This window comes from Ursus maritimus, unplaced genomic scaffold (genome assembly GCF_017311325.1).
Source record: "Ursus maritimus isolate PB19 unplaced genomic scaffold, ASM1731132v1 scaffold_21, whole genome shotgun sequence".
NCBI classification, from domain to species: domain Eukaryota; kingdom Metazoa; phylum Chordata; class Mammalia; order Carnivora; family Ursidae; genus Ursus; species Ursus maritimus.
In genome coordinates this window covers 46,428,868-46,437,037 of record NW_024424564.1, presented here as the reverse complement: position 1 = coordinate 46,437,037, position 8,170 = coordinate 46,428,868, and positions in this window count along the sequence as shown.

Sequence of the window (8,170 nt, the reverse complement as noted above, 5' to 3'; positions counted from 1 at the left end):
CCCACCGGCCTGGCTGGGCCACAGAACTGTAGGCTGTTGGGTAAAGAACCCGAGCTGTCCTGGTCATGGTGTAGCCTGTGTTGACAAGACGAGGAAACTGAGGTCCCAGGGTCGGGGGAGGGCTGTGGGCCAGGGCTGGGTTGGAGCCCCCGCTGGGCCAGTCCCGGTGCAGCCCTCTGCTGTGCCCGGCCTGGCTGGGTATTTATAGTCTCTGCTGGTCTATATTAACACCGGGGCCTGCAAAAGAGGCCTTTGCAGCCTTTTGCATCTAAGGATGGCTTTGAACCCCCCGGGGGCTGTGGAATCAGGGCTCGCCCCCATGGGAAGGGGAGAACGTGGTTTCTCATCTTTCCCTTCGAGGCCCTGGGGCTCACGCTGGGCCTTTGGCCTGGAGAATCTTTGCCAGCCTGGGCCTGGGCTCAGGCCCCGCTTTGGTGGGTTCGAGGTCTTTGTGGCTGGTTCTACCCCGCTGTCCTCCAGCTCTGCAGGGAGACCGTTTACACAGCACGGGCCCCAGGGCATGGGCCGCGTGACTTTGGGCAAGCCGCCTCCCCTCTGAGCCTCAGTGTCCGCATCTGCAGAGTTGGGCTTAAGTCTCACCCGGCTTTGCGCGTCAGGCACGGAGCACTCGATGCTTGTGAGCTCCAAGTCCGTGTTTACGTTCCTCCCGTCTCTTCTGGTTCTTGTCCCCAAAGGCCCTCAGAGGCTGTAGGGACTGGACTCTCATCTCCGTTGGACAGCTGAGGCCATTGAGGCTCTGGGGTGGCCTGACTTTCCAGGGCCATGCTGTCTGTTGGGGCACAATTCAGACTCCTCTAAGTCCGAATGTTCTAGCTTCCCAAACCGCCACTCCTTCTCAGGGCCCGTGGGGTCCTCGGGGCAGGCCGGACTCCTCACCCCACCAGCTTGGTTCCCACCCCCGTTGCCACGGGGACAGCTCCACTAACTCTATGCTTCTCTTACAGAGCAGAGACGACTGGCCGCCCTGAGCGCAATTCAATTCAACAGACATTTACTGAGTGCCTACTATGCGCCAGGCCTTAGGCTAGGCACTGGGGTGGGGAGCAGAGAGGAAGATGGGGTCCCGTCCTCAGGTAGCTCCGGGCTGGGGGAGGGCCTCGGAGAAGACTGGTAAGGGCTGAATGGCTTGACACCGGGAGAGAAGCTGCATGCAGAGCTGGAAGCAGCAGGGATACCTGGGTTCAAGTGCATGCCTGGAGAGCTGCTCGTCTGTGCCTCAGTTTACCCATCTGTAAAACCGGGGGGGGGGGAGGTGAGGTGGAGTGAGACGATCTCTAGGATCCTTCCAAGATTCCATGGGGATGGAATCAAGGGATGGGGGCAGGGCAGGGAGACCACTGTTCTCCCTGCACAGAGGAAATCTGAAGGCTTCTCGGAGGATAAGGCATGAGGTCTGGGCTACAGGGGGTGGGGAAGGGTGGGAATGGCACCCCAGGCTCAGGAACAGTGTGAGCAAAGGCCCAGAGGACATGTAGATGGGCATCCCCACAGCTGCCCAGGTTATGAAGGGATGTCATGGGGTATGAGTTGGGGCAGGAGAGGGGCCTAAGGGCAACATGTTGGGGTGTGAGCTTATTCTGTGGGCTGTTGAGGGTGGAGAGTCAGGAACAAATGATCCTGCTTTGTCCTGCCCCTTCTTCTCTCCTTTCCCCCTGGGGGTACACCTCACGATCATGTTTCCATAGGACCTGTGGCCACTGCAGTGTCCGCACCGTGCTGGGCACTTTGCAAGTTAGTCCCCTTTGCAACCCTATAAAGTGGGCATTAACAGGCCCCATTCACAGATGAGGATCTGAAGGCCGAGAGAGGGAAGCTTCTCGCTCCGTGTCATGTTGTGATCCCCAAACCCCCTGCGCTCCTCTCACTGGCTCTCACGGAGGAATTTCTCTGTCCTGTATGACATCTCCCATCCTAGGACACCCCCCCCCCAAGCTCTGAGGAGTGCCTGCCAAGGGCAACGCAGTTGGGTTTGGAGGCGAGGGCGGGAGGACCCCCAGATGTAATTAGCAGGATGGGTGTTCTCCAAGAGTGGAGTTTCTGCCCCCACAGCCACCCTCTGAGATGGGGGGGGGAGGCAGGGTCCCTTCCCACTTTACAGATGGGCAGGCTGAGGCCCTGGGAGTCATGGGGCTAGCTGAAAGTCAAACTCAAGGACGTGACACAGCCTGGGCAGGGAGCCCCATCTCCTATCGTCTGGCTGAGGCTGGAGGGAGATTCAGTTTCCCTGAGATCTGGGTGACCCCCTACAGCCCTCACCAGGAAGTGGAAAAGACTGGCATTGGAGTCCAGACCTGGGTTCAAATCCCGGTTTTCGACTTGCACAAACGGTGTGATCTTGAGCAAGTGGTTAATTACTCTGAGCCTCGGTGTCCTCACCTGTAACGGGAGAGAGCGGACCGCCTTCATTCAGTCGTTAATAGATATTTATTGAACACCTGCTGGGTGCCTGGTGCTGGGCTCTAATGGAGAACCTGGCCCTCCCTGGGTGAATGCAGCCCAGGAGTAAAAAGAGCAGTCCCGATTCTGGTGGTGATGGAGAAAACCCTGGGGGCTGCGGGAACCCCCAGGACGGGCCCTTAACCAGACGGGTTTACTTGGCTGAGGAGGCAGGAGGGCCGGAGAGGAGGGCAGGAGCTCGCTCCGCAGGACCCCAGGGGCTGGCTTCCCAGGTCGTCTGTTGGAATCTTACTAGATCAATAGGGAGCCAGGGAAGACTTTTGAGGAGGGGAGTGCCACGCTCAGCTTTATCCTTGAGGAGGCTTGTCCTCTGCCTGGTGGAGGATGGGTTGAAGGAGGCCATAAGATTGGAGACACAGAGACCAGTGAGGGTGCTGATGGCGAAATTCATCCTGGGCGAGGAAGGAGGCCTTCCGGGTGTGGAGGGGCTGGGCAGCTGCGGGCTTCTGGCTGGCTCAGGGCAGAAGCAGGAGTGGGGAGTGGGCAGGCAGTGGAGGGGGACAGGAGGCAGCTGGGGTGGAGGGCTTGGGCCTGGGCCGCACCTAAGGGATAACAGAAGCCTTGGGAGGGGCTGAGATGCTGGGTGGGGGTGGGGAGCAGGCTTGGCGGGGGGCGGGGGGGGTTTGCCGAGGCCAGGACCTGGACCTCAGGGGAGGCCCTGCAGAGGAGCCCGAGGGGGAGCTCAGGGGAGGTAGGAGGAGAAGTCAGGTGTAGGGACTTTGGGCTGTCCTGCCCGGAGGGCAGAAGTCACAGGCGTCAGGCGCTTTGCCCAGTGCCAGGCCCACGGGAGGGGCCCAGGAGGGTCAGTTCCCCACGAGCAGAACCTAGTCTGTCCCCTCGCCATCCCATCCCGAGGAGGAAGGTGTTGGGAAGGAGAAAAGGGAAGAGCATTTGCATGCATAACAAGGCTGAAGTGAGGGAGAGAGAAAGGGGGAGCAGGAGATGAAAAGAAATTACCATACGCCAGGATCTTGTTATTCAACCCAATTTTCAAAGGACCACAGCTGTCGCACTGAGATAATCCGTTAATTATAACAGCCATTGTGCTTTGGCAATGGGAGAGAAACCGAGGCTGGGGAGCAGGCAGAAGGCGGGGGTGGGTGCAGGCCTTTGGGGGGGCCGGACCTGTGAGAGGGGACAGGGGCAGGCGGAGAGGGGTGTATTGCCCTTGAGACTGAAAGGAAGACACCGTTGAGGGGCCAGGCCTCCTCCCTTCCTGGCTGCCGTCAGTAGAGCAGTGGGTGGCGAGGACCTGCTGTGTGCCGGGCACTGTGCCTACCCGCACCCCCCAGCCAGTCCACTATAACCACACTAGCGGCCCCTGACTTTATTGAATACTTACTATGGGCCAGACTCTGCTCTGTAGCTGCTCGCTCCCGCGCTCTAAGGTAGCGCCGTTCTAGTCTCATTTTACAGAAGAGGAGACTGAGCCTCAGAGGGCACGCTGTGGGTTCAGGGGCGGAGCCAGGATGCAGCTGGAATCTGGCCCACCCTTCCAGGAGAACATGAGGGGGTGCCGGTCTCCATGGCTTGCCCTTGAGTTTCAGGACTAAGGAATTGTAGCAAGGTATAGGCCTCAGCCTCATCATCAGAGACCCCCCCAGGATGACACACCCATGCTGTTGGAGGGTGGCTTGGTGGCCACGTGCCCTGGGCCATGGTTTCTGTGCAGCCGGCAGTCATGGGGTGCCCCCGCCCCCTGCATTTCCGGGGCTTTTCCAGCATGGACAGAGCTTCCTTGTTCTCTGATGCCGCAGCTGCAGGCCCCTGGGGGCTCCCCCCCCCCTCCAGAGAAGCTAGTCCCAGGGCCAGGAGAGGGACCCCTTGCCTCTGCCTGCTTCATGGTGGGGATGGGCTGCGCCCCTGGCTGGCTATAGGCTCTGGGTGCTGGGGCCTGCGACAGGCAGTGGGCCCAGGTGAGCAGAGTGAGAAGGGAACTTGAAATCTGTGGGCGGAGGGGTGGGAGCAAGGGGCCATTCCAGAAACTCCAGAGCCCTTTGCTGCAGGCCCTACTCTGGGGGGTGATCTTAAAGCTGTCCCTGGGGTGTGGCTTCCTCAGCAGAGGCCTCGCTCGGGCCTCCTGGCATCCACAGCAGCCTTGGGTGACAGTGTTTTATGGGGTAGGACTTGTGTTTGGAGCGAGTAAACCTCAAACCTCAACAGGAACCCCAAAACTAACCCAGGAGCCCAGGCAGCATCATTGCAGAGCCAGGGGTCCCCTGAGGCGACAAGCAGATCTGGGAGATTGTATGGGTGCTCCCCTGGTTTGGGGTCCCCACCCCATTGGGTCTGCTTGGAGCTAAGTGGGGCTTTGCTCTTGGGTCAGGGCAGCTTCAAGTCCTCTAGAATTGGTGACCCATGGAGACCAAGATGCAGTAGACTTTTAGGACCAAGGAATTATAGGTAGGTAGAGAACTCCTGAGCCCCAGACTCCTTATCAGAGGCACCCCAAGATGACAGACCCATGCCATTAGAGTGTCTCAGAGCTTGAAAACCCAGAGCCACAGAACAGGGAGGACAGGGGTCGGAGGGAAGCAGGGACGAAGGCACTCTTGGGTCCCAGACCAGGGGGCTCGTGGGATCCCTCCCACCCCAAGGCTGGGATTCTAACTGTTTCCATGCTGAGCTTCCCTCCGTGGCTGGTCTCATAACCTCCAGGGTCAGCAGGCAACTCAGCCAGAGAGGCAGGGAGGAGGATGGGCATTTGCTGTGTCCTTGCGGAGACACAGATCCTGGGCAGCCAGAACTTCTCGGTGGTTCCGTGGAGTCCAGAAATGGGGATGTTTGAAATGAAGTCACCCAAGTTTTCAATATTGGCAATTAATTTAAAAAAAAAAAAAAGCTTTTTAAAGCACTGTCCAGATGAAACAGGATCCCACAGCATTCTTGACCCAGAGCCTGGTGCCACAGAGGGCCAAAGCCACTGTGTAGGAGTCGTGAGACCTCAGTGTCCTCCTCTGTAAAGTGGGAATGATAATGGTACTGCCTTCTAAGGCTGTGCCGTGGATAAATGAGCTAACGTGAGAGGTGCTTAGGCCCAGCCCGGGAAGGAGCCAGGACTCTGTCTTCACCTTGCCCCAGGCTGCTTATCCCTCCCCCGCCAGGCTGCCTCCCAGGGGGCCGCACTCCGAGCCACTGGAGCTTCCCCTTCTCCCGGTGGGCTTCGGATGTGCCACCCCACTTTGGGACCGCCCTGAGGATGTTGGCAGGCAGGGCATGTTCACCCCTTGGGGCCCTGGAGGAGGAGCAGGCAGAGCTGGGAGGTCAGGCCTGGCCGGTGCCTGGTACATAGTAGGTGCTCCATAAATGTTTATTGAATGAATGAATGGAGGCCGTGCGGGCAGAGGCAGCCGCGCGTATGCAGGCACTGGTGAAAGAGCGGGTCCAGTGGAGACTGGTGAGTAGTGCCCGGGGTTGCAGCTGAGCGGGGCCTGGGGTTTGCTGGAGCCAAGGCCAAGGGGCCAGCAGGGGCCCAGTGGGGGGCTGGTCAGGGACTAGGTGGGTGGGGGGGGTCAGGGGCCAGGTCGGGAGGCAGGGGTCAGGTGGGAGAGGTGGGGACCAGGTGCAGAGGTCAGACAGGGAGGCAGGGACCAAGTGAGGGGGTCGGGGGTCAAGTTGGGGGATGGGTCAGGTAGGGGGCAGGGGGCAGGTGGGTATGTCAGGGGAGGGCAGGGATCCGCTGGAGGAGGTGGGGGTCAGCTGGGAAAGGCATTCCTCTGAATAGCCTGGTGGATTCTGGGAAAGCCAGAGATAACCCCTGGGGTGGGACTAGGCGGTGAACTTTTAATACAGGTCACCCTTGGCTTTGGGCAGGATCACATGCTCCCCCCAGTGCCTGGTGGTGGGTGGGGTGGGTGCTGGGCTGCTCGGGGCTGGGGAGTGGGTGCCAGGGAGTGGGCCGTGTAAGCTGGGCCATCTGAGAAGAGCTCTCCACAGAACCGGTGTCGGGCCTCTCTGGTCAGCTACTGGGTAGTTTTTCAAGACCAAAACCTTTTGGTTGAAACCTTCCATCTTCCTGCTTATCTCCTCCCACTGAGGCCTGGACACGGCGGATGCGACAGCCCTGGGAGCAGTGGGTTCAGGGGCGATGACTCAGTGGGCTGTTTATAGAGGGCTTTGGCGGGGGCGGGGGTTCCCAGTAAACCAGAGAGACGCCAGTGCCTGGCTGTTCTCCCCCTGCACAGATGAGGAAACTGAGGCCCAGAGCGGTAAGGTGCTGCCCTGCCCTAGGTCACACAGTGAGCCAGTCAGCAGCGCGTTGCGACAGCCAAGAACACCATGGAAGAGCCAGAGCCCCTTCCCTGGCCAAGGTGACCGGGCTTGGAGGCCAGGGCTTGTATGTGGAGGCTGTGCAAACCCAATTCACCAGCCCCCCCCCCCCCCCCAGTAGCTCTCAGCCCTTGCTGCTGTTGCTGGTGTGGTGTTCTCATGAAGCTCTTCCAGGTGGGCTGGAAGCTTGGTGAAGGCGGGGCGTGCATATCCGCTTCGGTGCCAGGCCCCTAGTAGGTGGGCGGTGGATACGCGCCGCTGTGTCAGGAACGCGGGTGCGTGTGCTGCTGGGCCGCAGGGGTGAGCGGCCAGCCTGTTCCCCGTGTCCCCCGTGACACAGATACGGATGCCGCCGTGGTCTGCTCGCCCAGCCCCGGATGGCGCGGAGCCGGGAGAGAGGGCCGAGCTATCGAGGGGCAGAAGCTGGCTCCCCCGAGATGCGGAGCAGCTGTATGGAGGGCTGAGCCTAATGAGACGTGATTGAATGGGGGTACACGGAGCCCGGCACCTCGGGCGCGGCCCACACGCTTACTGCCCAGAGCTGCCTGGGGACGGTCAGCACACTGGGGCTACCCGGCGGAATGTGTGAAGGGGCCCGGGGGTGTGGTTGACGTCTAGGACGAGGACACAAGGCCCGAGCACACTCCCGCTTCTCCAACGGAATGTGGTGCCGAACCGAGGGAGGCAGAGGGCCCTGGTGCCCATCATGGCTCGGACCGCGTTGGCGTGATGCTGGGCTCCCTCCAGGGGACACATTTTAGTGGGGGCCTTGACAGCAAGCATGACCTGGGGCAGCTGGATCCAAGAGCTGGGGACTTGAAATCATGGGGGAGCAAGAGGGGTAGGGGACGTGAGGCTGTGTAGACTGGATAAGCGGACTGGAGGGGCGCGAGTTAACTGATGAGCAATATGGGTGGACCCCTTAAGGGATGCTATTGGCCTTGTTCTCAGCCCTCAGACCCATGAACAGAGGCACGAGGAGTCGGAGTTGGCTCTGTAATATAAGAAGAAACGTGCGTCCATCCGAGCTGTTCAAGAAGGCTAGAAGTAGCTTCAGATGGGCGCTGAGATGCCTGTCACGAGGGGTATGCAAGTTGGGGAACATTACCTCTGCAGGAATTCCAGAAAGTCTGATAGTTCTAAGAGCTCAGGCAGGCCCAGGTTCCCCGCTATGTGGTCTTGGGCAGATCACGGCACCTCTCTGAGCCTGTTTACTCATCCATAAATGAGAAGCATAAGGGGAGTCATGAGGCTAACAGGAAGGCTCAGTGCGTTTCCTGCACCCCATGAGCACCCCATCAGTGGGGCCCCTCCCTCTGATATGTACCATGCTGTCTCAGTGGAGTCAGGGACCCCAGGATCTCCCTCTGTGCTCTGTCCCCATCCCTAGCCCCGAGGTCTCATTCCACACATGGCGTTCTGA